Source organism: Kogia breviceps, chromosome 10 (assembly GCF_026419965.1).
Source record: "Kogia breviceps isolate mKogBre1 chromosome 10, mKogBre1 haplotype 1, whole genome shotgun sequence".
NCBI lineage: Eukaryota > Metazoa > Chordata > Mammalia > Artiodactyla > Physeteridae > Kogia > Kogia breviceps.
Genome location: NC_081319.1, coordinates 3,421,967 through 3,447,795, shown reverse-complemented (window position 1 = coordinate 3,447,795; position 25,829 = coordinate 3,421,967). Strand labels below are relative to the sequence as shown.

Below are 25,829 nucleotides of genomic sequence, written 5' to 3'. Positions count from 1 at the left end.
ACCCAGAAAAACTATCCTTCAAAAATGAAAGAAAAATTAAGACTTTCTAGATAAACAAAAACAGAGAGTTTATTGCTTGTAGACCTACCCTACAAGAAATGCTAAAGAAGATCCTTCAGGCTAACTGAAAGAATACTAAATTGTAACTTGAGTCTGCAGAAGAAATAAAAAACACCAGTAAAGGTAATTTCATAAGTAAATATAAAAGTCAGTATTAAGGCATTTGTGGTTTGTAACTCCTCTTTTTTTCTGGTATAATTTAAAGGACAACTACATAAAAAAATTTCTTAAAATATATTAATGGTCACACGATGTACAAAGATGTAATTTGTGACAATAAAAATGTCTATATGCTTTCTACAAGAGACCCACTTTGGATCCAAATACACAAAATAGGCTGAAAGTGAAAGGATGGAAAAAGATACTTCATGTAAATGGTAACTTAAAGAGTTGGAGTGGCTATACTGATATCAGACAAAATAGACTTTAAGACATAAATTGTAACAAGAAAGAAAGAAAGACATTAAATAAAGATAAAAGAGTCAATCTACCAAGAAATAGAACAATTATAAATATATAGCACCTAATAACAAACCCCCAAATTTACAAAGCAAAAACTTCTACAATAGAACAGTTTCTACAGTGTTTTCTACAAAGAAAACACTGTTCTACAATAATTGTTGGCGATTTCAACACCTCACTTTCAATAAAGGATAGAACTACTAGGGAAAAGATAAATGTAGAAATAGAAGATTTGAACAACACTATAAACCCATGAGACCTAACACAAACAAAACACTCCACCAAACAGCAGAAAAATACACATCCTTCTCAAGTGCACATAGCACATCCTCCAGGAGAGAACATAGCTTAGGCCATAAAACAAGTCTCAATACATTTCAAAAGAACAGAGTCAGAAAATGTTTATTCCATGACCATAATGGAATGAAACTTGAAATTAATAACAGAAGGAAAACTGGAAAATTCATGAATACATGGAGGTTAAACAACATACTCTTAAACAACCAATGGCTCAAAGAAGAACCAAAACCTATCAGATGCAGTGAAAGCAGTGCTCAGAGGGAAATTTATAACTGTAAATCCCTACTTTATTTATTTTTTATGTTTATTTTTTATTTATTTATTTTTTCTTACTGGTCATCCATTTTATACACATCAGTGTATACTTGTCAATCCCAACCTCCCAATTCATCACACCACAACCCCCACCCCCCGCCACTTTCCCTCCTTGGTGTCCATACATTTTTTCTCTACTTCTGTGTCTCAATTTCTGCTCTGCAAAGTGGTTCATCCATACTGTTTCCTAGGTTCCACATATATGTTTTAATATACGATATTTGTTTTTCTCTTTCTGACTTACTTCAATCTGTATGACAGTCTCTAGATGCATCCGCATCTCTACAAATGACCCAATTTTGTTCCTTTTTATGGCTGAGTAATATTCCATTGCATATATGTACCACATCTTCTTTATCCATTCGTCTGTCGATGGGCATTTAGGTTGCTTCCATGACCTGGCTATTGTAAATAGTGCTGCAATGAACACTGGGGTGCATATGTCTTTTTGAATTATGGTTTTCTCTAGGCCAGTACTGGGATTGCCAGGTCATATGGTAATTCTATTTTTAGTTCTTTAAGGAACCTCCATACTGTTCTCCATAGTGGCTGTATCAATTTACATTCCCACCAACAGTGCAAGAGGGTTCCCTTTTCTCCACACCCTCTCCAGCATCTGTTGTTTGTAGATTTTCTGATGATGCCCATTCTGACTGGTGTGAGGTGATACCTCATGGTAGTTTTGATTTGCATTTCTCTAATAATTAGTGATGTTGAGCAGCTTTTCATTTGCTTCTTGGCCATCTGTATGTCTTCTCTAGAGAAATGTCTATTTAGGTCTTCTGTCCATTTTTGGACTGGGCTGTTTGTTTTTTTAATATTGAGGTGCATGAGCTGTTTATATATTTTGGAGATTAATCCTTTGTCTGATGATTCATTTGCAAATATCTTCTCCCATTCTGAGGGTTGTCTTTTCGTCTTGTTTATGGTTTCCTTTGCTGTGCAAAAGCTTTGAAGTTTCATTAGGTCCCATTTGTTTATTTTTGTTTTTATTTCCATTACTCTAGGAGGTGGATCAAAAAAGATCTTGCTGTGATTTATGTCAAAGTGTGTTCTTCCTATGTTTTCCTCTAAGAGTTTTATAGTGCCTGGTCTTACATTTAGGGCTCTAATCCACTTTGAGTTTATTTTTGTGTATGGTGTCAGGGAGTGTTCTAATTTCATTCTTTTACATGTAGCTGCCCAGTTTTCCCAGCACCACTTATTGAAGAGACTGTCTTTTCTCCATTGTATATCCTTGCCTCCCTTGTCATAGATTAGTTGACCATAGGTGCATGGGTTTATCTCTGGGCTTTCTATCTTGTTCCATTGATCTATATTTCTGTTTTTTGGTTTTTTTTTCGGTATGCGGGCCTCTCACTGTTGTGGCCTCTCCCGTTGCGGAGCACAGGCTCCGGACGCGCAGGCCTAGCGGCCATGGCTCACGGGCTTAGTTGCTCCGCAGCATGTGGGATCTTCCCGGACCAGGGCACGAACCCGTGTCTCCTGCATCGGCAGGCGGATTCTCAACCACTGCGCCACCAGGGAAGCCCTATATTTCTGTTTTTGTGCCAGTACCATATTGTCTTGATTACTGTTGCTTTGTAGTATAGTCTGAAGTCAGGGAGTCTGATTCCTCCAGCTCCGTTTTTTTTTTTTCCCCTCAAGATTGCTTTGGTTATTAGGGGTCTTTTGTGTCTCCATACAAATTTTAAGTTTTTTGTTCTAGTTCTGTAAAAAATGCCATTGGTAATTTGATAGGGATTGCATTGAATCTGTAGATTGCTCTGGGTAGTATAGTCATTTTCACAATATTGATTCTTCCAATCCAAGAACATGGTGTATCTCTCCATCTGTTTGTATCATCTTTAATTTCTTTCATCAGGGTCTTACAGTTTTCTGCACACACGTCTTTTGTCTCCTTAGGTAGGTTTATTCCTAGGTATTTTATTCTTTTTGTTGCAATGGTAAATGGGAGCGTTTCCTTAATTTCTCTTTCAGATTTTTCATCATTAGTGTATAGGAATGCAAGAGATTTCTGTGCATTAATTTTGTATCCTGCAACTTTACCAAATTCATTGATTAGCTCTAGTAGCTTTCTGGTGGCATCTCTTTAGGATTCTCTATGTATAGTATCATGTCATCTGCAAACAGTGACAGTTTTACTTCTTTCCAATTTGTATTCCTTTTATTTCTTTTTCTTCTCTGATTGCCATGGCTAGGACTTCCAACACTATGTTGAATAAGAGTGGTGAGAGTAGACGTCCTTGTCTCCTTCCTGATCTTAGAGGAAATGCTTTCAGTTTTTCACCATTGAGAATGATGTTTGCTGTGGGTTTGTCATACATGGCCTTTATTATGTTGAAGTGGGTTCCCTCTATGCCCACTTTCTGGAGAGTTTTTATCATAAATGGGTGTTGTATTTTGTTAAAAGCTTTTTCTGCAACTACTGAGATGATCATATGGTTTGTATTCTTCATTTCATTAATATGGTGTATCACATTGATTGATTTGCGTATACTGAAGAATCTTTGCATCTCCGGGATAAATCCCACTTGATCATGGTGTATGATCCTCTTAATGTGCTGTTGGATTCTGTTTGCTAGTATTCTGTTGAGGATTTTTGCATCTATATTCATCAGTGATATTGGTCTGTAATTTTCTTTTTTTGGAGTATCTTTGTCTGGTTTTGGTATCAGAGTGATGGTGGCCTCATAGAATGAGTTTGGGAATTTTCCGTCCTCTGCAAATTTTGGGGAGAGTTTGAGAAGGATGGGTCTTAGCTCTTCTCTAAATGTTTGACAGAATTCACCTGTGAAGCCATCTGGTCCTGGACTTTCGTTTGTTGGAAGATTTTAAATCACAGTTTCAATTTCACTACTTGTGATTGGTCTCTTCATATTTTCTATTTCTTCCTGGTTCAGTCTTGGAAGGTTATACCTTTCTAAGAATTTGTCTATTTCTTCCAGGTTGTCCATTTTATTGGCATAGAGTTGCCTGTAGTAGTCTCTTATGATCCTTTGTATTTCTGCGGTGTCTGTTGTAACTTATCCTTTTTCATTTCTAATTTTATTGATTTGAGTCCTCTCCCTCTTTTTCTTGATGAGTTGGGCTAAAGGTTGATCAACTTTGTTTATCTTCTCAAAGAACCAGCTTTTAGTTTTATTGATCTTTGTTATTGTTTTCTTTGTTTCTATTTCATTTATTTCTGCTCTGATCTTTATGATTTCTTTCCTTCTACTAACTTTGGGTTTTGCTTGTTCTTTCTCTAGTTCCTTTAGGTGTAACGTTAGATTGTTTATTTGAGATTTTTCTTGTTTCTTGAGGTAGGCTTGTATAGCTATAAAATTCCCTCTTAGAACTGCATTTGCTGCATCCCCTAGCTTTTGGATCATCGTGTTTTTATTGTCATTTGTCTCTAGGTATATTTTGATATCCTCTTTGGTTTCTTCAGTGATTTCTTGGTTATTTAGTAACGTATTGTTTAGCCTCCATGTGTTGGTGTTTTTTACGTTTTTTTCCCTGTAATTGACTTCTAATTTCATAGTGTTGTGGTCAGAAAAGATGCTTGATATGATTTCAATTTTCTTAAATTTACTGACGCTTGATTTGTGACCCAAGATGTGATCTATCCTGGAGAATGTTCCGTGTGCACTTGAGAAGGAAGTGTAATCTGCTGGTTTTGGATGGAATGTCCTATAAATATCAGTTAAATCTATCTAGTCTATTGTGTCATTTAAAGCTTGTGTTTCCTTATTAATTTTCTGTCTGGATTATCTGTCCATTGGTGTAAGTGAGGTGTTAAAGTCCCCCACTATTACTGTGTTACTGTCGATTTCCTCTTTTTTTTTTTTTTTTTTTTTTGCGGTACGCGGGCCTCTTACTGTTGTGGCCTCTCCCGTTGCAGAGCACAGGCTCCGGACGTGCAGGCTCAGCGACCATGGCTCACAGGCCAAGCCGCTCCGCAGCATGTGGGATCTTCCCGGAACGGGGCACGAACCCGTGTCCCCTGCATTGGCAGGTGGACTCTCAACCACTGTGTCACCAGGGAAGCCCTGATTTCCTCTTTTATAGCTGTTAGCAGTTGCCTTATGTATTGAGGTGCTCCTATGTTGGGTGCATATATATTTATAATTGTTTTATCTTCTTCTTGGATTGATCCCTTGATCCTTCCTTGTCTCTTATGACATTCTTTATTTGAAAGTCTATCTTACCTGTTATGAGTACTGCTACTCCAGCTTTCTTTTGATTTCCATTTGCATGGAATAACTTTTTCCATCCCCTCACTTTCAGTCTGTATGTGTCCCTAGGTCTGAAGTGGGTCTCTTGTAGACAGCACATATATGGGTCTTGTTTTTGTATCCATTCAGCGAGCCTGTGTCTTTTGGTTGCAGCATTTAATCCATTCACGTTTAAGGTAATTATCAATATGCATGTTTCTATGACCATTTTCTTAATTGTTTTGGGTTTGTTTTTGTAGGTCCCTTTCTTCTCTTGTGTCTCCCACTTAGAGAAGTTCCTTTAGCATTTGTTGTAGAGCTGGTTTGGTGGTGCTGAATCCTCTTAGCTTTTGCTTGTCTGTAAAGCTTTTGATTTCTCCATCGAATCTGAATGAGATCCTTGCTGGGTAGAGTAATCTTGGTTGTAGGTTCTTCCCTTTCATCACTTTAAGTATATCATGCCACGCCCTTCTGGCTTCTAGAGTTTCTGCTGAGAAATCAGCTGTTAACCTTATGGGAGTTCCCTTGTATGTATTTGTCATTTTTCCCTTGCTGCTTTCAATAATTTTCTTTGTCTTTAATTTTTGCCAGTTTGATTACTATGTGTCTCGGCGTGTTTTCCTTGGGTTTATCCTGTATGGGACTCTCTGCTCTTCCTGGACTTGGGTAGCTATTTCCTTTCCCATCTTAGGGAAGTTTTTGACTATAATCTCTTCAAATATTTTCTCTGGTCCTTTCTCTCTCTCTTCTCCTTCTGGGACCCCTATAATGCGAATGTTGTTGTGTTTAATGTGGTCCCAGAGGTCTCTTAGGCTGTGTTCATTTATTTTCATTCTTTTTTGTTTATTCTGTTCCGCAGCAGTGCATTCCACCATTCTGTCTTCCAGGTCACTTATCTGTTCTTCTGCCTCAGTTATTCTGCTTTTGATTCCTTCTAGTGTAGTTTTCATTTCAGTTATTGTATTGTTCATCTCTCTTTGTTTGTTCTTTAATTCTTCTAGATCTTTGTTAAACATTTCTTGCATCTTCTCAATCTTTGCCTCCATTCTTTTTCCAAGGTCCTGGATCATCTTCACTATCATTATTCTGTATTCTTTTTCTGGAAGGTTGCCTATCTCCACTTCATTTAGTCGTTTTTCTGGGGTTTTATCTTGTTCCTTCATCTGGTACATAGCCCTCTGCCTTTTCATCTTGTCTATCTTTCTGTGAATGTGGTTTTTGTTCCACAGGCTGCAGGATTGTAGTTCTTCTTGCTTCTGCTGTCTGCCCTCTGGTGGATGAGGCTATCTAAGAGGCTTGTGGAAGTTTCCTGATGGGAGGTACTGGTGGTGGGTAGAGCTGGCTGTTGCTCTGGTGGGCAGAGCTCAGTTAAACTTTAATCCACTTGTCTGCTGATGGGTGGGGCTGGGTTCCCTCCCTGTTGGTTGTTTGGCCTGAGGCGACCCAACACTGGAGCCTACCCAGGCTCTTTGGTGGGGCTAATGGCAGACTCTGGGAGGGCTCACGCCAAGGAGTACTTCCCAGAACTTCTGCTGCCAGTGTCCTTGTCCCTTGGTGAGCCACAGCTGCCCCCGCCTCTACAGGAGACCCTCCAACACTAGCAGGTAGGTCTGGTTAAGTCTCCTATGTGGGTCACTGCTCCTTCCCCTGGGTCCCGATGCACACATTACTTTACGTGGGCTCTCCAAGAGTGGAGTCTCTGTTTCCCCCAGTCCTGCCGAAGTCCTGCAATCAAATCCCACTAGCCTTCAAAGTCTGATTCTCTAGGAATTCCTCCTCCTGTTGCCAGAACCCCAGGCTGGGAAGCCTGACGTGTGGCTCAGAACCTTCACTCCAGTGGGTAGACTTCTGTGGTATAAGTGTTCTCCAGTTTGTGAGTCACCCACCCAGCAGTTATGGGATTTGATTTCATTGTGATAGCGCCCCTCCTACTGTCTCATTGCGGCTTCTCCTTTGTCTTTGCACGTGGGGTATCTTTTTTGGTGAGTTCCAGTGTCTTCCTGTCAATGACTGTTCAGCAGTTATTTGTGATTCCAGTGTTCTCAAAAGAGGGAGTGAGAGCATGTCCTTCTACTCCGTCATGTTGAACCAATCCAAATGCCTGCTTTAGAGAAGAAGAAATATCTAAAATAATCCAACTTTCCACCTTAAGGAAATAGAAAAAGAAGAAAAACTAAACCAAAGCAAGCAAAAGGAAGAAAATAATGAAGACAAGAGCAGGGATAAATGAAATAGAGAATCAAAACACAATACAGAGAATCAATGAAATCAAAAGTTGGTTCCTTGAAAAGATTTTAAAAAAAAATCGACAAACCTTTAGCTAGAATGACTAAGAAAAAACAGAGAAGACTCAAATTACCAAAAGCAGGAATGGTGGAGACAACATAGCACAGCGGTTAAGAGTCTGGACTGTGGAGCTAGACTGCCAAAAGCAAAAATAAAAGTGGGGACATCCTAATGACCTTACAGAAATAAACAGTATTATAAAAGATGGCTATGAACAACTGCATGCCAACAAATTAGATAACCTAGATGAAATGGACAAATTCCTAGAAACACACAACTACCAAAACTGGCTCAAGAAGAAACAAACTTTTACAGACCTACAACAAATAAGATATTAAATCAGTAATCAAAATCTTCCAACAAAGAAAATCTCAGGACCAGATGGCTTCGTTGGTGAATTCCACAGTGTTCAAAGAAGAATTAACAAGAACATCCCTTCTCAACTCTTCCAAAGAACAGAAGAGGAAACATTTCTTAACTCATTTATGAAACCAGTATTACTCTGACCAAAGCCAGACATAGACATCAAAGAAAAGAAAACTAAAAACCAATATACCAATATGAGTACAGATGTAAAAATTCATCAACATAATACTAGCAAACAGATTCTAGAAGCATATTAAGAAGATTACATACATAACCAAGTTGAATTTATCCCAAGAATGCAAGGGTGCTGCAACATACAAAAAGTAATCAACAAAATACACAATATTAATAGAATGAAGGGGAAAAAAAGCCCAACTGTGATCATCTCAATTTATGCAGAAAAAGGAGTTTACAAAACCCAACATCTTTTCATGATAAAAAATGCTCAACAAATTATGAATAAAAGGGAAATTCCTCAACATGGTCAAGGCCACCTATGAAAAACCCACAGCTAACATCATAGTTAATGGTGGAAGACTAAATGCTTTCTAAGATCGTGAACAATACAAGGCTGTCTACTCTTACCATTTCTATCCAATATTGTATAGGAAGTCCTGCCTGGGGCAATTAGTAAAAAAAAAAAAAAAGACAGCTAAAACCGGCAAGACTTCCCAAAGTGATCAACAGATTCAGTGCAACCTTTATCAAAATTCCATCTGCCTATTTTGCAGAAATGGATGAACTGATACTAAAATTCATATATAATTGCAAGGGACCTTGATTAGCCAAAACAATCTTGAAAAAAATACAAAGTTGGAGGACTCACACTTTCCAATTCCAGGACTTACTACAATGCTATAATAATCAAGGCAGTATGTTAATCACACACAAAGGAGTGAAGTTAGAACCTTACCTAATAAAATATTTAAAAATGAACTCAAAATAGATCAAAGACCTAAACACAAGAGCTAAAACTATAAAACTCTTAGAAGTAAACATAGGATTTAATCTTCATGACCTTAAATTTGGCAATAGATTCTTTGATATGGCACCAAAGCACAAGCAACAAAAGAAAAATATATAAATTGTACTTCATCAAAATTAAAACTTTTGTGTAAGAAAGGGTTCTATCAAGGAAGTGAAAAGGCAACCTATAGAACGGGAGAAAATATTTGCAGACCATATATCTGAAAGAATTAATATCTGGAATATATAAAGAACTCCTACCTCTCAACCACAACAACAACAAAACAACCCAGTTTACAAAATGGGCAAAGGACTTGAATAGATAGTTCTTCAAAGAAGATATAGAACTGGACAATAAGTACATGAAAAGATGCTCATCATCATTAATCACTAGAGAAATGCTAATTAAAACAACAATAAGATATCACTTCACACCCACTAGGATGCCTATGATTTAAAAAAATGAAAAATAACAAATGTTACTGAAGATATCAAGAAATTGGAACTCATATTACACACTGCTGGTGGGAATAGAAAAGGTGCAACTGCTGGGAAAAAGAGTTTGGCTGTTCCTCTAAAAGTTAAACACAGGGACTTCCCTGGTGGCGCAGTGGATAAGAATCCGCCTGCCAATGCAAGGGACACGGGTTCGATCTCTGGTCCAGGAAGATCCCACAAGCCGTGGAGCAACTAAGCCCGTGTGCCACAACTACTGAACCTACACTCTAGAGCCCGCAAGCCACAACTACTGAAGCCCGCATGCCTAGAACCCGTGCTCCGCAACAAGAGAAGCCACCGCAATGAGAAGCCTGCGCACCGCAATGAAGAGTAGCCCCTGCTCGCCGCAACTAAAGAAAGCCCGTGCACGGCAACGAAGACCCCACGCAGCCAAAAATAAATGAATAAATTTTTTAAAAAAATTTAGAAAAAAAAGTTAAACACAGAATTACCATGTGAACCAGCAATCCACTTCTAGGTATATACACAAAAGAACTAAAAACAGATGTTCAAGATAAAACTTCTACAAGAATTTCATAACAGTACTATTCACAATAGCCAAAAGGCAGAAACAACCCAATATTCACTGATGGATGAATGGATAAACAAAATGTTATATATCCATACAATGGAATGCTATTTGATCATAAAAAGGAATGAACACTGATCCATACTTCAACATGGATCAACCTTGAAAACACTGTGCCAAGTGAAAGAAGCCAGATACAAAAGGCCATATCTTGTATTATGCCTTTTATACAAAATATACAGAATAGGTGAATCCATAGAGACAAAAAGCAAATTAGTTGTCAGGGGCTGGGGTAAGGAAGAAATGGGGATTGACTGCTGAATGGGTATGAAAACATTCTAGAATGAGATAGTGCTGATGGTCACACAATATTAGGAATGTACTAAGGTCACTGAATTGTAACTTTAAAAAGGCTAAAATGGTGAATTTTATGTTATGTGACTTTTTTTTTTTTTTTTTGGTAGTATGCGGGCCTCTCACTGTTGTGGCCTCTCCCGTTGCGGAGCACAGGCTCCGGACGCACAGGCGCAGCGGCCATGGCTCACGGGCCCAGCCGCTCCGCGGCATGTGGGATCTTCCCGGAGCGGGGCACGAACCTGTGTCCCCTGCATCGGCAGGCGGACTCTCAACCACTGCGCCACCAGGGAAGCCCTATGTTACGTGACTTTTACCTCAATAAAAAACACAGCACCCCAATCCTGCAGAATATCACCCCTAGGCTGGCATCTTAACTTTGCTTTTAAGAGGCCCTTCCAACATTCTAGTGGGCCAACAGTCGCTTCTGGTGACACATTCCCTGGGAAGATCAGTGGGTCCTGGGATCATGTGCCCATTGCTGTGCATCCTTTGTCATTAAGTGAGTCCCTTGGTATAAGACAAGGTAATGTGGGATCTTACGAAGATAAGTCAGACTCTTTGTAAGTTCTCAGATGGTGGTGCTGGCTGCCACCCTGTTGGCAGGAGAGGCAGTGAGAAGCAGATGCTGGCTGCCAGAATTTGGCCCTGGATACAATGCACTGTAAAGGCCTGATGGCATAAGGGTGAGAAACCATCAGTGCACCTTTCAAAAACAGAAGTTCAAAACAAATGACAATGAAAACACAATGACTCAAAACCTATGAGATGCAGCAAAAGCAGTTCTAAGAGGGAAGTTTATAGCAATACAATCCTACCTCAAGAAACAAGAAAAATCTCTAATAAATTACCTAAGCTTACACCTAAAGCAACTAGAGAAAGAAGAACAAACAAAACCTGAAGTTAGCAGAAGAAAAGAAATCATAAAGATCAGAGCAGAAATAAATGAAATAGAAACAAAGAAAACAATAGCAAAGATCAATAAAACTAAAAGCTGGTTCTTTGAGAAGATAAACAAAATTGATCAACCTTTAGCCAGACTCATCAAGAGAAAAAGGGAGAGGACTCAAGTCAATAAAATTAGAAATGAAAAAGGAGAAGTTACAACTGACACTGCAGAAATACAAAGGATCATAAGAGACTACTATTAGCAACTCTATGCCAATAAAATGGACAACCTGGAAGAAATGGACAAATTCTTAGGAAGGTGTAACCTTCCAAGACTGAACCAGGAAGAAATAGAAAATATGAACAGACCAATCACAAGTAATGAAATTGAAACTGTGATTAAAAATCTTCCAACAAACAAAAGCCCAGGACCAGATGGCTTCACAGGCGAATTCTATCAAACATTTAGATGAGAGCTAACACCCATCCTTCTCAAGCTCTTCCGAAAAACAGAAGTTCAAACCCATGTAAATCTTCCTAACTGAGGTATCTTTGGCAAAGCAAGCACCTCTGGGCAGCGGACCCCTGGAAAAGTGAGAAGTCTTTCTACTTCTAAAAAACCAGAGCTCCATTTATGATGCAACATGCTTAGCACCTATCTGTGTAGACTGTCTCCACTGATTCTTTTAGAAGTTCTTCAGGATGAATGTCCTCACTGTGCAAATGCGGGAACTGTTGCCTGTAAGTCTAAGTGACTGCAATGTGATCACAGGACTAAGAGGTGGAGGTGGAGGTGAACAGGGCTGTTACACTCCATGATCCATGCTGTTTTTTTAATGAGGTTTCCCAAATACATGGCACATCTGCTACCATCACCTACTCCAGTGCTCCTGGCACATATTATTAATCAATCATGGCTTCCTTTCCCTCTGAGTCTGGACTTGGCTTTCCCATCCTCTGCAAGACAGCCACTCTAAAAAAACTGGCACTTAGGATGAAAACTCCTCTACTGTCCTAGCATCCCACACCACACTGCCTCCTTCCATCTGAACTGGCATCTCCTGAATCTACTTTGGAGCCAACAGAAAGTCCCAGGTCTACCCAGAAGACCCCTCGAGGATGTGGCCACTTCTCACCTGGGGCCAGAATGATGTGTGGTTGTGAAGCCTGGGAAGCAGTGGGCCAACTGAAGACAGAGACAAGGGTCAGGAACTGAAAGAAACAGGAGGAAATAAAGGCAGGAGGTGAGGGTCCCAGCCCCGTGTCTGCTTCATTTCCAGGAGGAAGGAAGCGGCTCAGCCCTGGCCAATCAGTCCCAGGAACTGAAAGCAGCACATGACCTGGGGTCAGGCCCATCATAATGAATCCTGGAACTCTGAAATTTTGGGAAAGACGTAAGATGGCTAAGTTGTAGAATGTCCCCTTGGCGCTTCTGTGGCCGTCTTGCCAGCATGAAGGGAGCGCCTGGCTGAGAACAGAGTCAGCAGAACTAAAGCAGAGCCAAGGGATAGAGTGAGAGAGATTCCTGCTGATATGGCTCGAGCCCTGGATGCAGCCATGTCTAGTCAGCTCCTCCTGCTCCTTTCTTTTTCCTAAGCCAGTTGGAGTTATTTGTCAATTGTCAATGAAAAAAATCCTGGTTAAGACAATCTACTTGTCTTCCATAGCTGTTCTTTGCCTCAATTATTGTTTAAAAATATGCCCCTCATCTTCTGTGTGGATTGAGCAACTCCTCACTCATCTTTGCCCAAATCACTACCCCTGCCCCACCCTTACTGCTGTGCACCAGCCTCCAGGCCCCTCCTGGGCTATCTGCTCAAACTCCCCCAGGTTTATGAGACAGCTGCCTGGTGAGCCTCTGTGTGTCTTTTGGAAAACCTCCTTCTTCTAAGACAGGGACTATTTGTTTGATACCCAATGTTCCCGATGAAGAAATCATGACATCAGATCCTCTCAGACTGCAGTGCCAGGAATATATAGGTACTGTTAATCACACGGTTATTCAGTGATGGCGCCAGGATTCAAACCCAGGGGATGTGGCTCCCAAGCTCTCTGCCACCAATGAAGTAGCCTGTCCCTATTCAGTAAGTGGCTATGATTGTGGTTTCTAACAATGATAATCAGTCACTGCAACGTAATGGCCTGATCACTGGCTCTACCCCATCTTCCAGCTACTCCAATTCGCTTTATAAGAAATTATCTACAGCTGGATAAGAAGTAAAGTAGCCGTGTTAGGACCTGTACTCCAGGATGGAGAAAGCCACCTGAGGCAGACACAAAGTTTCCTCGTTCCATAGCTATCTTTTTCAATATAATAAGCTTCAAAAAACCAGTTTTCCTGGGCATATACCGGGAGAAAATCAGAATTTGAAAGGATACATGCACCCCAATGTTCACAGCAGCACTGTTTACAATAGCCAGGTCATGGAAAGAACCTAAATGTTCATCGACAGAGGGATGGACAAAGAAGATGTGGCACATATACACAATGGAATATTATTCAGCCATAAAAAGAAGGAAGAAATACCTTTTGCAGCAACATGGACGGACCTGGAGATTATCATACTAAGTGAGGTAAGTCAGACAAAGACAAATACCATATGATATCACTCATATGTGGAATCTAACTTTTAAAAAATTATACAAATGAACTTATTTACAGAACAGACACAGACTTAAAGATACTGAAAACAAACTTATGGTTACCAGAGGGGAAATGTGGCAGGGGGAGGGATAAATCAGGAGCTCGGGATTAACATAAACACACTACGATATACAAGATAGAGAACCAACAAGGACCCACTGTAGAGCACAGGGAACTCTACTCAATATTCTGTGATAACCTATATGAGAAAAGAATCTGAAAAAGAGTGAATATATGTATATGTATAGCTTAATTGAATCACTGTGCTGTACACTTGAAACTAACACAACATTGTAAATCAACTATACTTCAATAAAATAAAATAAAGTAAACAGTTTATTTGGTACAGTAAAAGCTGGGTCAATCCATACTTTATTACCTGGCTATCTCTCGTCTACCAACCTTACCTGGGCATTGTAGGTGATATGAATTACGAACCTAGGAGCTAAGAAATGTGTGGCTTCCAGGCCTAGCTCTGCCATTAGCCATGTACAGCTTCAGACCACTTTCTTCCCCTCTGAACATCACTTCCCACAGCTGTAAAATTGGAAGGTGGGTATGTGTGCACGTGTGTGTGAGGTCTGACTAGAGTGATATTTCCCAAAGTGTTTTCCAGTAGGCATTTTTCAGAAGTTAAAAAATATCACCCCCATCCCCCTGGTCCAGTAATTTTGGGCACACTGGGTGGGGCAAAGTTAAACAACAGTAATATTTACTGCAGGACTTCTTGGAAACTTCAGTCTGCTCTTATGCATTGTGACTCTGACAGGACGGCACAGCACACAGCAGTTCCCAAACTTACTTGACAGAGGAAATTTTTCTAGGTACACTCTCTTACGGGGGAGTGGTTTTGTGAAACAGAATTTAGGAAAAGTTAGATTAGGGGATCTGTAGGCTCCCTTTCAGCTCTGAGAAGTTTTAATTCAAAATTCACTATTTTGGCCTAGGGCTCTGTGAGATGTTAAACTCCATCCTGAATCATGAAAGAAAAAAATAATTATGGTCAGTAAAGTTTAGATGGAGTTCAGTTGTAATTTATGGAATTCCAGTTGCTGAAAACGAGAGAACCCATGAGTGGATGGATGGTTACGATCCAATAAACCAAACGTTCAGTGAACTTGGAACGTGCCAGTCAACAGAGGGAGCTATATTGTAAGCTGTCCTCGTTACAAGTTTCCCTTTTGGAAATTCGAGGATATACAGGTTACCCTTTCTGTACTCCCAGAGTCTGGGAATATATAGTCACAAATTCATGGCTTGAGGAAAGTGACATAGAGACTCTGAGTCGTAAAATCAAAATGGCTTTGGACCATTTCAAAAAGGCACCCTTTCAGAAAGGAAAAAGAACTACCTGTTAGCATGCATGTTGTCTACAGGAAAGCAAAGAAGCAAAATTAGCGAACGAGCGTCTCATTGAAGCTGCCTGGGGAAGAAATTAATTCTGCAGCAGCCCTGATTACTAATTGTAAAAACGTGCACAACGCAATTCACGTTCTATTCAGGGAGCTTTCTTCATTGTCTTATTTTGGTAAGTATAAAAAGTACTCATAGAAAAGGACTTCATGGATTCACTCTTGACTGAAGTCGTCTAAATCTGTTTTCACTCAAAACTGAATTCTCCCATCGTGGGGGTTTTCAAGAGGCAGTTAGGTGTAGGGCAACGGGTGTGGCACTGGAGTCAGACTTTTACTCGATGAATCTGTACTGGGTGGCCACTACATGCCAAACGCCGGGAATACAGCTGTGACCGAAGAAGCCAGAAATCCCTAACCTGATAGAGTTGCCATCCTGGCTCTGTCACTTATCAGCTGTGTGAGCTTGGGCAAGTCATTTAATACCTCTGAGCCTTAGCTCATTATAGCACGGTCACAGGATTGCTGGGAAAGCTGTATGTCAGATTTTGTACGTGGAGGGTCAAGCCTAGGGCCAGGCACCTAAATGTCTTCTAGAAAGGGCAGTCAGGATAATGGCGCTTGCAGCCCGAGGGGGAGAAGGGAGTTCAGACAGATCCAGGGAGGCCTCACACTACAGGCAGAGCCTCTGAAGAAGGTGCAGGATGGGCAGGGGCATCTGGGAATAATGGCTCACCTCCCCGAAGAAGCCCCACTTGTGTTCCCTGCCTCTCAACCCATCCCCTCACTTTTCCCAGGTTTGCCAGCAGGAGCAGCTGTTGCGCTTGGTGACCTCTTAACCCCAGGGCCTGCCTGCTGGTCCACGTTCTCACACAGGGAACCAGCTACCCTAACGTAAGTTCAGCCCTCACCGCTCTAGCCCCTTGGATACTCTCCAAGGTCACAGACAGGCCTCACCGCAGCCTCACTGCCAGCCCAAAGGCACCCAGGAGGTGGTCAGCACAGATCCGGTCCTTCCACCTGAGGGCCGTTCACCCGCACATCCTGCCCGGCCTGCCGCCGTCTTGCCTCACGTCCCTGAGCTGCTAGCTTCCCCCTCTGAGTCAGGTTCTCCTCTGTAGACTGAAGGGATTTGGCCAGACTGCCCTACGGGTGTCCCCCCAAGTTCTGGGGTTCTCCAAGGTTCCTCTCACAGTATACCTGGCAGAGATGTGGAATTAGTCAAACTTCAGTTTTCCCATTATTACTTGCACTTTCGGAGATCAGTTTTTCTATCTGTAAAAGTGGGGTTAATAATCCCTACTTCTAAATCAAGACTGTTGACACGGTGGAGGGAACGTGAATCTTGAATCGGACAGACTTGAGTTTGAATATTGGTGTCACTATTTGCAAGGCAGGTCACTTCTGCTCTCTGGAAGCCTCAGTTTCTTCATCTGCAAAATAGGCATATGGCACCTACCTTGAAGAATTGTAGAAGTGAGGCAAACTATGCATCATACCTGCACACAGTAGATGATCAATAATTGGCAGCTCTTATTATTATTGTGGTTGTTATTTACTCTAAAATAAGTGCCTGATTAAAGGCTGATACCATCCCCAATTTCCACCACCGTGCTCACCCTCTCTGGGTCTCTGAGGCTGGGGTTCCTCCTGCCTCTAATCAGCGATGGGGCTTCTATGGCCGAAAGCTACATCCAGAGGGGTCTCAGTGGCTGCAACAAATTCCTTTTAGGCTGCAGAGTCCATGGTCCATGCAACACTTCCCGTTGAAAGGTGTGTTCTCAAACACATATGATGTGCCCTCAAATACACAGTACCCTACTCGGCCTCTTCTTCTGGGATCCTAATTGCGGTTCATGCTTTGTAGCGGATATAAAGCCATCCTTTCTTTGAGAGAGTTGAATCTCAAATTTTCCCATGACCTCACCCGTCGCCGCCATTTGTCCCATGCTCTGCTGTACAGCTGGGACTGTCGGTTCAGAAGAGCACGTGACACCGGAAGGGACTAGAATTCCTGAATCTCAGGGTTAGAGGGGGATGAATGGTACTTAGTTGAAACCCTCTTCTGGTGCTTGAACTTTCTCTACTCCACCCTCTGCTGAGGGGTCCTTCAGCCTATCCTTAGTTACCTCCAATGACGGGGAACTCACTGGAGACAAAGGTGGTCATTTCATCACCTACCCGGTTGCCACTTAGCTGCCTGGCTTGCTTGAAAAAGCATCGATCAACAGTGAAAGAAAAGCTTCTCTCACAGGTAAGTCATCTGTGAATTGTAGTTCTGAAGAACAATACTGTTTTCTTGTCTACCCCCCTCCCTAACTCTGAACTTTGTGGCCACAAAAAATAGAGATATGACATTTTTCTCCAGAATAACAAAACTCTGTTAATGTGTCTCTTTTATTCACCCACCCGCTAGACATTCCCACAAGGAATCTACTTTAGATGCCCAGAGAGAACGCCTTTCAACTCTAAACATAATTAGCTAGCTTCCAGAAGGAGGAGGAGAGGCATTTATGGGCACATCCTTGGCCAAATACCCTCTTCTATTTTCCAGCAGGGAACCCAGAGCAATTTCAGAACACAACACTGTTTTCCTTGTGCAGCTTCAGAAACCGAGGCACAGAGAAGTGAAGGTCACCCAACAAATTAAGGGCAAAGGCATGCACTAAATCCCAGGAATCCAAGACCTCCCAGCATAGTAATTGATTCTCTAAGATAAATGTTTGTGTTGCTAACCAGGGAAATTTATTATGGTCTTTACAGAGGGATTCTTGCGGCTCAAAATTATACACAGGGAAACAGGGCCTGGTAATAAGTTGAGTGATTAATTGGCAGAGAAAGCTTTCAAGGAGGGAAAGGATCAATGAGCTGAAAAAAAATGAAACATCTTTTAGGAAGTTTCCCCACTCTCTTACATTGTTTTAATTCTTCATGCTCGGTCTCATCATTATACATTTTTGAAGTGGGGTTTTATTTTGTTTCTTGCTTTTTGCTTTTTCAGTTATTCTGGTAGGGTTATTTGATTACATCTCCCACTTAGATTATTTCTTAGGTTAAATTGAACTTAACCTTTGCCCAGTGAAGCACAACAGAGCCTTGCTTATCTGAAGTAAATGGGACCAAGAAGCCATGGAAACATAATCTGAAATGGCTGAGATACAGCACATTTTGTCTATTTGCTGAGGAAAGGGGCACAGTGAGGGTTAGTGTCGAGGTCATGGGACACAGGAGCTGTGACAGCTCTGAGGGAGCCACCTGAAGAGTGGACCCAGTCAGCAGCAGCTCTTTGGAGGCAGCAGGTCCCCAGCTGTGCTTGCTGTGTGACTTCAGCAAGCTGGGCAACCTCTCTGAGTCTCAGTTTTCTCAGCCAGGTCTGGCTAACCTGGGAAGCTCCATGGGGGTAAGGGCTGTGTCTGTTGTGTTAATCAGTGTTTTCTTAGTGCCTAGTGGATAACAGGCACTTGGTAAGTGTCTGCTAAATGAATGAATGGAAAAGAGTCATTGTGAAGATTAAATGAGAGACTGTAAGTAAAAGCCTAGGACATTTTAGATGCTCTTTCAACAGCAGTTCTTACATTGCCAGACTCCTTCCATGAGTGTCTAGGCCGGAAGGAGTCTGGTGTTGCATCGTAGCGCAGCCCCTTGTCCTGTGGATGAGGAAGCTGAGGTCTGTCTGTTCATTCATTTAACACACACACGTGAGGTGCCTCCTAGCTGTCAGGCACTATACTGGGGGTACAGCAAGACAGAGAAAACCTCTACGATGATGAAGCTCAGGTACGAGTGGGAAGAGACAGTAAATGAGTAGACAGGTGTGTAAGCAAGAATACTTCTACATGCCAATCAAGTGCTATGAGAATAAGAAAGCAGGGGACACGATAGAGAGGGTCTGACAGCGGTGGCTGGGGGCTGCATCACATGGGGTGACCAGCTGGGGCCTCTCTGAGGAGGTGACAGAGGAGTAGAGACCTGAATGACCAGAAGGAGACACTCAGACTTAACTCGGAAGCCAGAGTGCTCCGGAACACCGCTGCTTCCTTGGCTTATTTTGGTGTTTGTTCTCATAGGTCTTTTTTCGAGGGGAGGGGATATGACTCTTATTCTGATATAATTTTAAATTATAGAAAAGTTCTGAAATAGTATAAGAAACTCTCATCTCCTAGATTCACCAACTGTTAATGTTTTGCCCTCTTCTCTCTACTCTCTCTCTCTCTCTAAACATATTACATGTTATACACATATACATACACACACACACGCATACTTTTTTCAGACCATTTGAGAGTACATATTGCAAACATACTGCCCCATTACCCTATACTTCAGTGTGTACTTCCTAAAATAAGAACATTCTCGGGACTTCCATGGAGGTCCAGTGGTTAGGACTTTGCCTTCCATTGCAGAGGGGTGGGTTCAATCCCTGGTTAGGGAGCTAAGATCCCACATGCCTCGCCGCCAAAAAACCAAAACATAAAACAGAAGCAATATTGTAAAAAATTCAATAAAGAGTTTAAAAATGGTCCACATCAAAAGAAAAAAATAAATCTTTTTAAAAAAGAACATTCTCTTACACAACCACAGTCCATATTTAAATTTTGTCAATTGCTCCTACAATGACCTTTTAAAATGACATATATTTTTCTGGGTCCAGGATCTCATACAGTATTTAGTCCTTACATCTCTTTAGTCTCCTTTAATCCGGAACACTTCCCTAGCCATTCTTTGTCTTTCTCGATCTTGACATTTTTTAAGCATGCAGGCCAGTTGCTTTGTGACCTGTTGCTCTATTTGGGTTTCCTGATGCTCCCTGAGGAGCAGATTCGGGGATGCCTTTTTGGCAGGAACGCCACGGACCGTACACTCTGCCCTCCTCAGCACCGCACAGCAGGAGGCACGTGGTGCTGGGCTGTCCCCGGGTGGGTGGTGCTAACTTTGACTGCTGGGTGAAGGTGGTCTCTGCCAGGTTTCTCCACTATAAAGTTACTATTGTCCCCTTTGTAATTAATAAATCATTTGTGGGGAGGTACTTTTAGAACATAAATATTCTGTTCCTCAAACTTTCACCCATCAGTTTTAGCATTCGTGGCTGATTTTCTTACTCCATCTTTCCTTCTATGCTATTAGCTGGCATTCTACTGCAAGGAAGAGTTTTTCCTTCTCTTTCATTTATTTATACAATAATTTATTTCCTTATAGCACTACAAACCCATTGGCTTTTATTTTATTCAACAGGTTATAATCCACTACTGCCTGATTTGTCTCCTGTTTGGCCAACGAGAGCCCCTTTATCCCAGCCCCTGTGGTTTTTTTTGACGTGTCCCCATCATTCTTTAAGCATTTCCTTGCCTTCTGGCACTAGATGTTTTAAGACTCACCTTGCACTTTCCCTGCCTGAGCCATGGAATCAGCCTTTTCTCCAAGAAGCCTTTTGGTCTTAAAAGACCCTTAGAATCCAAGCTCTAGGTGCCAGGTAGGCTCCTGCTACCGGTGCGCCATTGCTCTTAGGCTCTCACAGGGGACAGGGCTAGAAAGCTTCTCAAATGTTAATGTGCAGGAGGCACTGGGATATTGTTAAAGTGCAGACTCTGATTCAGGTGGTTGGATTTACCAGCTGGTGTCAGGTTCTGCTTTTCTAACAAGCTTCCAAGTGACGCTGCCGCTGCTGGCCCACAAGCCACCTCTTGGGCACCGAGGATATAGGAAGGACAATGGTTCTCAAACCTAGGCACGGGACAGCACCTGCAGGGTTTGTTCAAATACATACTCCCAGGCTCTACTTTTAATGTTTCTGATTCCGTAAGTTTAGGGTGGGGTTCCCAGGTGATGCTACTATTTCTGATCTGGGACCACACTTTGAGAACCACTGATCCAGGACATTGGTTCTCGAACGTGGCTATATTGAAATTCCTGGTGAGTTTTGCTTTGTTTCGTGTTGTTCTTTTTTTCTGGCTGCGTGGCATGCGGGATCTTAGTTCCCTGACCAGGGATGAAACCTGCGTCCCCTACAGCGGAAGCGTAAAGAGTCGTAACCACTGGACAGCCGGGGAAGTCCCCTGGTGAGTTTGTTTATTTGTTTTTTAAAATATACTGATCATTAAGGCCCCAGAGATGATGCTTTAATTGGTATAGGATGCGGCCTGGGCACTGAGAATGCTGTGACTTGCATAAGTGTTTCTACTGCTCAGCACAAGTTGAGAAGATTGTTCTAGAAAGAGGCAGGAGTAAATACAAAGGCCTTTGTGAGAGGGAATGAGCTTGACATTTTCAAGGGTCAGCCAGGAGGCCAGTGTGAAGGCCAGAGGAAGTGAGGTGAGAAAGGTGGGCAGGGTAGGATCAGGGCGGGGTGAGACGGGTCAGGTATGCAGAGGTCACTCGGCTGAGATGGGAAGCCACTGGAGACTTTAAGCACAGGTGACATGACGCGAATGCCTTAACCATGACCCTCATCTGACGGTCCCGAGGCCAGCGCTCCTTATGCAGGTCCCCGGGCTTTCTATCCAAATGAGTTAGAACTGTGACAAATAAAGGATGAATTATGTTCACAGCCTTCTCTCAGTGTTCCCCATATTTTCAGTTCTGCCCGTGGATTTTGTTCAGAATTACTTTCCAGAGCTTTGAAATCCTGAAAAAGTAAGTGTAGGCGTAGTCATAAGGTATTACCTCATGGAAGAAACACTTGGCCGATAGGGGACATCTCTGATTGTTGATAAACACACCCAGGAGCACTTCGCAACGTGTGTGGCACGACGTGAACATGCTTAATGTTACTGAACTGTACACTTTAAAGTGGTTAAGATGATAAATTTTATAGTTTTTTACAATTAAAAAAAGATAATAGTCATCATCTATGTGAAAGACAAATCTGCAAAGCTCTGAATTCTCTAATTTAACTTTTTTGTTGTTCTTCAGGAAAGTTACCATAGGTATTTCACTACCATACGGGAAACTCTATCATACCATTAAGAATAATGAAGAATTTAAGCCAAGAAAAAAAAAATGTATAAAACCATGAATTTGGGAAATGGATAAAGTTGAGAGCAACCGCTCACTTTAACAAAAGGATTCTTCATGTGAGGGATTTTGCCTCAGGTTCACCTAAGCAACAGTGTCCCTCCAGGGCACTAAAAACAGGATTCACTTGACATGCAGCAACTGCGGAAACATAAGCAGCCTGGAGAGAGAAGCTGATGAGAGGCCTTCTGTGATGTCAATTCCAACAAAGTGAAAATAACTTTGAGATTTCGCTTATCTGCTCTATCCCCTCAAGGTCATTGCACAATATGAGTGTGCTTGGATCGGACAGGATTCCTGGGACACAATTCACATTCTATTTTGATTCTGGCAGTTGGTAACCCTTCTTCTAGGAAATGGAGCAACAACAACAGAAAAAGCACCTGTTGGTGATATTCGGGTCCTGAGCATGCGAGGGCAGGGAGGCTGCCGAGCGCACATTGAGCAGAGGTGGGTGCGGCCCCGGGGAATTTTTAGCAACACTCCCGGGCCTGACAGTTGATGGCGGCCTGCAACCAGCTCTGTCAACCTGCCATGAAGATGACCTGTCCTTTCCCTCGGTTATTTGAGCCCTGGGATTTTCCTGGGCAAGAGCGGACAGTGATGTCATCGTCTCGTGATGCTGCTGGGTGACCTTGTTCACAGACCCGGTGCTACTCACTTCTCTTGTACCCTAATATTGAACTGAGAAAAACACTGCTGAGAATCAAGGAGGGAGAGGGTCGAGACTCCGCACAAGGGAAGACCCCTTGACCTCTCATCTGATTTCCAAATCCTTTTCATGATTAGCTTTTATCCAACCCACTTTCTAGCAGTCCTCAGCCTGGAAAAGCCTTTAAGGAAAAACAATGCAAAAAGAGATCAACGAGATTATTATTTTTTTAATGTTGTAGTAGACTCAGCCAGGCAGAAACTATGAACTCATAAAGAACAGCCTTGATCCTTATTTTAAGACAGAGAAATATTTACGAGTGGTCTTTTGTACTATGGACCAACCACAGAGGCCTGAAAGGCAGACAGGGGGAGACAAGAAGAACGGTACATGCAGCCGCTGGCTTAATTAAGGAAAACAAAGATATTCTGGGCTGCTACTGCATGCAGGCCCTGAGCCAGATCCTGGGGGGACGCCAGTGAATGCTTAGCCTCTTCATGAGGTGAGCATGGCTACCATCCTCGGTTTATGGAGGAAGAAACTGAAGAGCAGAGGCCAGACCTGTTGTTCACCTAGTAAGCAGTGGTGCGGGGAAATGAATGCAAGGCTTCTTGACTCCAGATCTGTACCGTTCACCTAGCACACAATTGTTGGCTTTCGAATACTATAACCAAGAGTTTTTCAAGAACTCCAAACTGAGGCTCTTTCAATCAGTAACGGAATGATCGCAGCCTTTCCCCCCAACACACAATGCTTAAGTTGAAAGGACATCGCACAGATGAAGGCACTGAGGCTGTGAGCAGGTAAGAGGATCTGCTCAGCAGCGGCAGCTTCTGGACTCAAACCGTGACAAAAGCTCTCTCCGACCACCTGTCGACCACGTGCACACACAGGACAGAGTGCTGACAAAAGGCATGTCGTTTGGGACGTGGTCCTGTCAACAATCTCATTTGCATTCAGTAAGATGTGGGCACAGGGACATTTCACCCTACAACTTAGCCCCTGGGGCCTAACAGCACGCTGTTTTCTTTCTTTCTTTGATCCTGGCAGCGCCAGATATTGTTGGGTTAGAGCTCCACAAACTGTGTGGATTTAAGGAAATAAGTGGCGCAGACTTTGCTGGCCAGCACGAATCAGCGCCGAGTGCAAACCAAGAAACGTGGAGGCAGAGAAGCAGAGAGCACAGCGCCACCTGCTGCTGACACCTGAGATGGCAGTGGAGGCACGCTCTGAGCTGGGCGCTGGGTTAGGAGCACAAGCCCATGGCGTGGGGGGCAAATTCTCCCTGCATTTCCCTCATGTGAGGCCAGAAAGGGTGCGAGGCTCGCCAAAATTCACAAAACACGGATGAGAGAGCTATTTCCAGCTCTGTTCTTCCCACCAGGCCACCTGAGGGGAGAGCAGTCATTTCCCCTCACGGGAACGGACTCCCAGCCGTCCCCTGCCTCAAGGAGGAAGATCCCTCCCTTTGAGAAGGGAAGGCCCTTACTGGTGGTAACACCTCCCACGAGAGGGAGCACGCCTCTGGCTCAGGACCTCCATCTCTCTCCAGAAGAGAAGAGGAAACACAAGGACAAGTGCCTGGTGCTCAGCCCCAGGCCCTGCTTCATGGGTGTGAGATGCCCGGTGAGCCACGGCATCGCCCACTGGAGCCACGCGCATGGCAGCTTTGCACGCGGGCTGCTCCACTGTCCTCACCACGCCACAGGGGGAAAAGCAGCACTTACAGACACAGACAGCACTAAAAGCACTGAACCACCATGAGTGGGAAACCACACCACTAAACAAGTTTTGAATTAAAAAAAAAAAAAAAGTGACAGAGAGAGCTAGAAAGGAAGGGAGGGAGGGAGGGAGGGAGGGAGGAAGGAAGGAAAAGGAAGTGAAGTGTTAGTGTGTGAGCAGGAGGGGACCGAGCAGACGACACATCACGTAACGCCAGGGGCTGTGTGGGGGCCCTCAGCTCTCCCCCTCCTGCTGTTGGTCTCCCTGCAGACCCCTGACCAGGCAACACTGCTCTCGCCTCAGAGCTTCTGCACGGCTCCCAGGGGCCTGGACGAATGCTCTTTCCTGCTGCTCAGATGTCTGTTCAAACATTACCTACTTAGACCACCTTCCACGGAGTCGCGCTGTGTGCTCAACACCTGACCCTCCGCGTGCCTCACGGCACCAGCACAGTGCACTCAGTTTGTGTCTTCAGTCCTCCATGGACGGAGCCTGGCACACTTGAGAATAAATTTTAATTGACTGAATTAAGTTATTTCACACTCATGGTTCTCCTGGAATCTATCTGGGGAGAAAGAGTGGGGATAGTTGAAATAAGATGAGTAAGTGACCAGAGCAAACTGAACAGGCCTCCCAGCACTGCCTCCCTTCCTGTGACTTCTGAACCGGGGGTCTGTGATGTTTCTGCAACATTCCAGGCTCCATCCTGGGCTTCTTATAGAAAAGCTTTCCAACCCTTACAGGCTGACCTTAGCGCATAAGTAATTTGCCCATGCCCAGCTGGCCCGTGGCACAGCTGGGATTTGTAGCCAGGTTTATCTGACTTGACCACATCTTCAGACTCTGTGGTCAGTCTTCCAAGCCACCAAGGGCAACTCCGGGGGTCCTGTCAACGCCTAGAGCCCAGATCCCCACAGCGCTGTAGGTGGGTAGGATGACTGCCAAGAAAAAAATTCCTCGGTTGTAATCAATATCAGAACCTGCAGTGGGGCATGCTACTTCCACATCCAGGAAACTTCTATAAGCGGCCAAGAAAATAAGAACCTACGTGCTCCAGGTATTAAAATTGAGCAATGGATCTAAACGGAATTAAAACACTTGGCGGACTTCCCTTGTGGCTCAGTGGTTAAGAATCCGCCTGCCAATGCAGGGGACACGGGTTTGAGCCCTGGTCCCTGAAGATCCCCTGTGCCGCGGAGCAACTAAGCCCGTGCGCCACAAATAC

The 25,829-nt window shown here is 43.0% G+C and overlaps 1 protein-coding gene and 1 long non-coding RNA gene across 4 annotated transcripts in view; one reads left to right on the top strand and one right to left on the bottom strand.

Annotated features, from left to right (window-relative positions):
• LSM3 (LSM3 homolog, U6 small nuclear RNA and mRNA degradation associated) overlaps nt 1–25,829 on the bottom strand; it is a 166,532-nt gene that overhangs the window by 126,317 nt on the left and 14,386 nt on the right. The gene's annotated exons all lie outside the window — the stretch shown is intronic.
• LOC136794961 (uncharacterized) lies at nt 13,228–23,095 on the top strand. 3 transcript variants are annotated; one of them, XR_010842449.1, is made up of 5 exons: nt 13,228–13,797; nt 16,017–16,113; nt 17,334–17,473; nt 21,192–21,275; nt 22,129–23,095. It is a non-coding gene; the product is annotated as an uncharacterized lncRNA (long non-coding RNA). The 3 variants fall into 3 exon arrangements; XR_010842450.1 differs by having other exon boundaries at nt 13,230–13,307; nt 13,641–13,797; nt 16,017–17,473; XR_010842448.1 differs by having other exon boundaries at nt 16,017–17,473.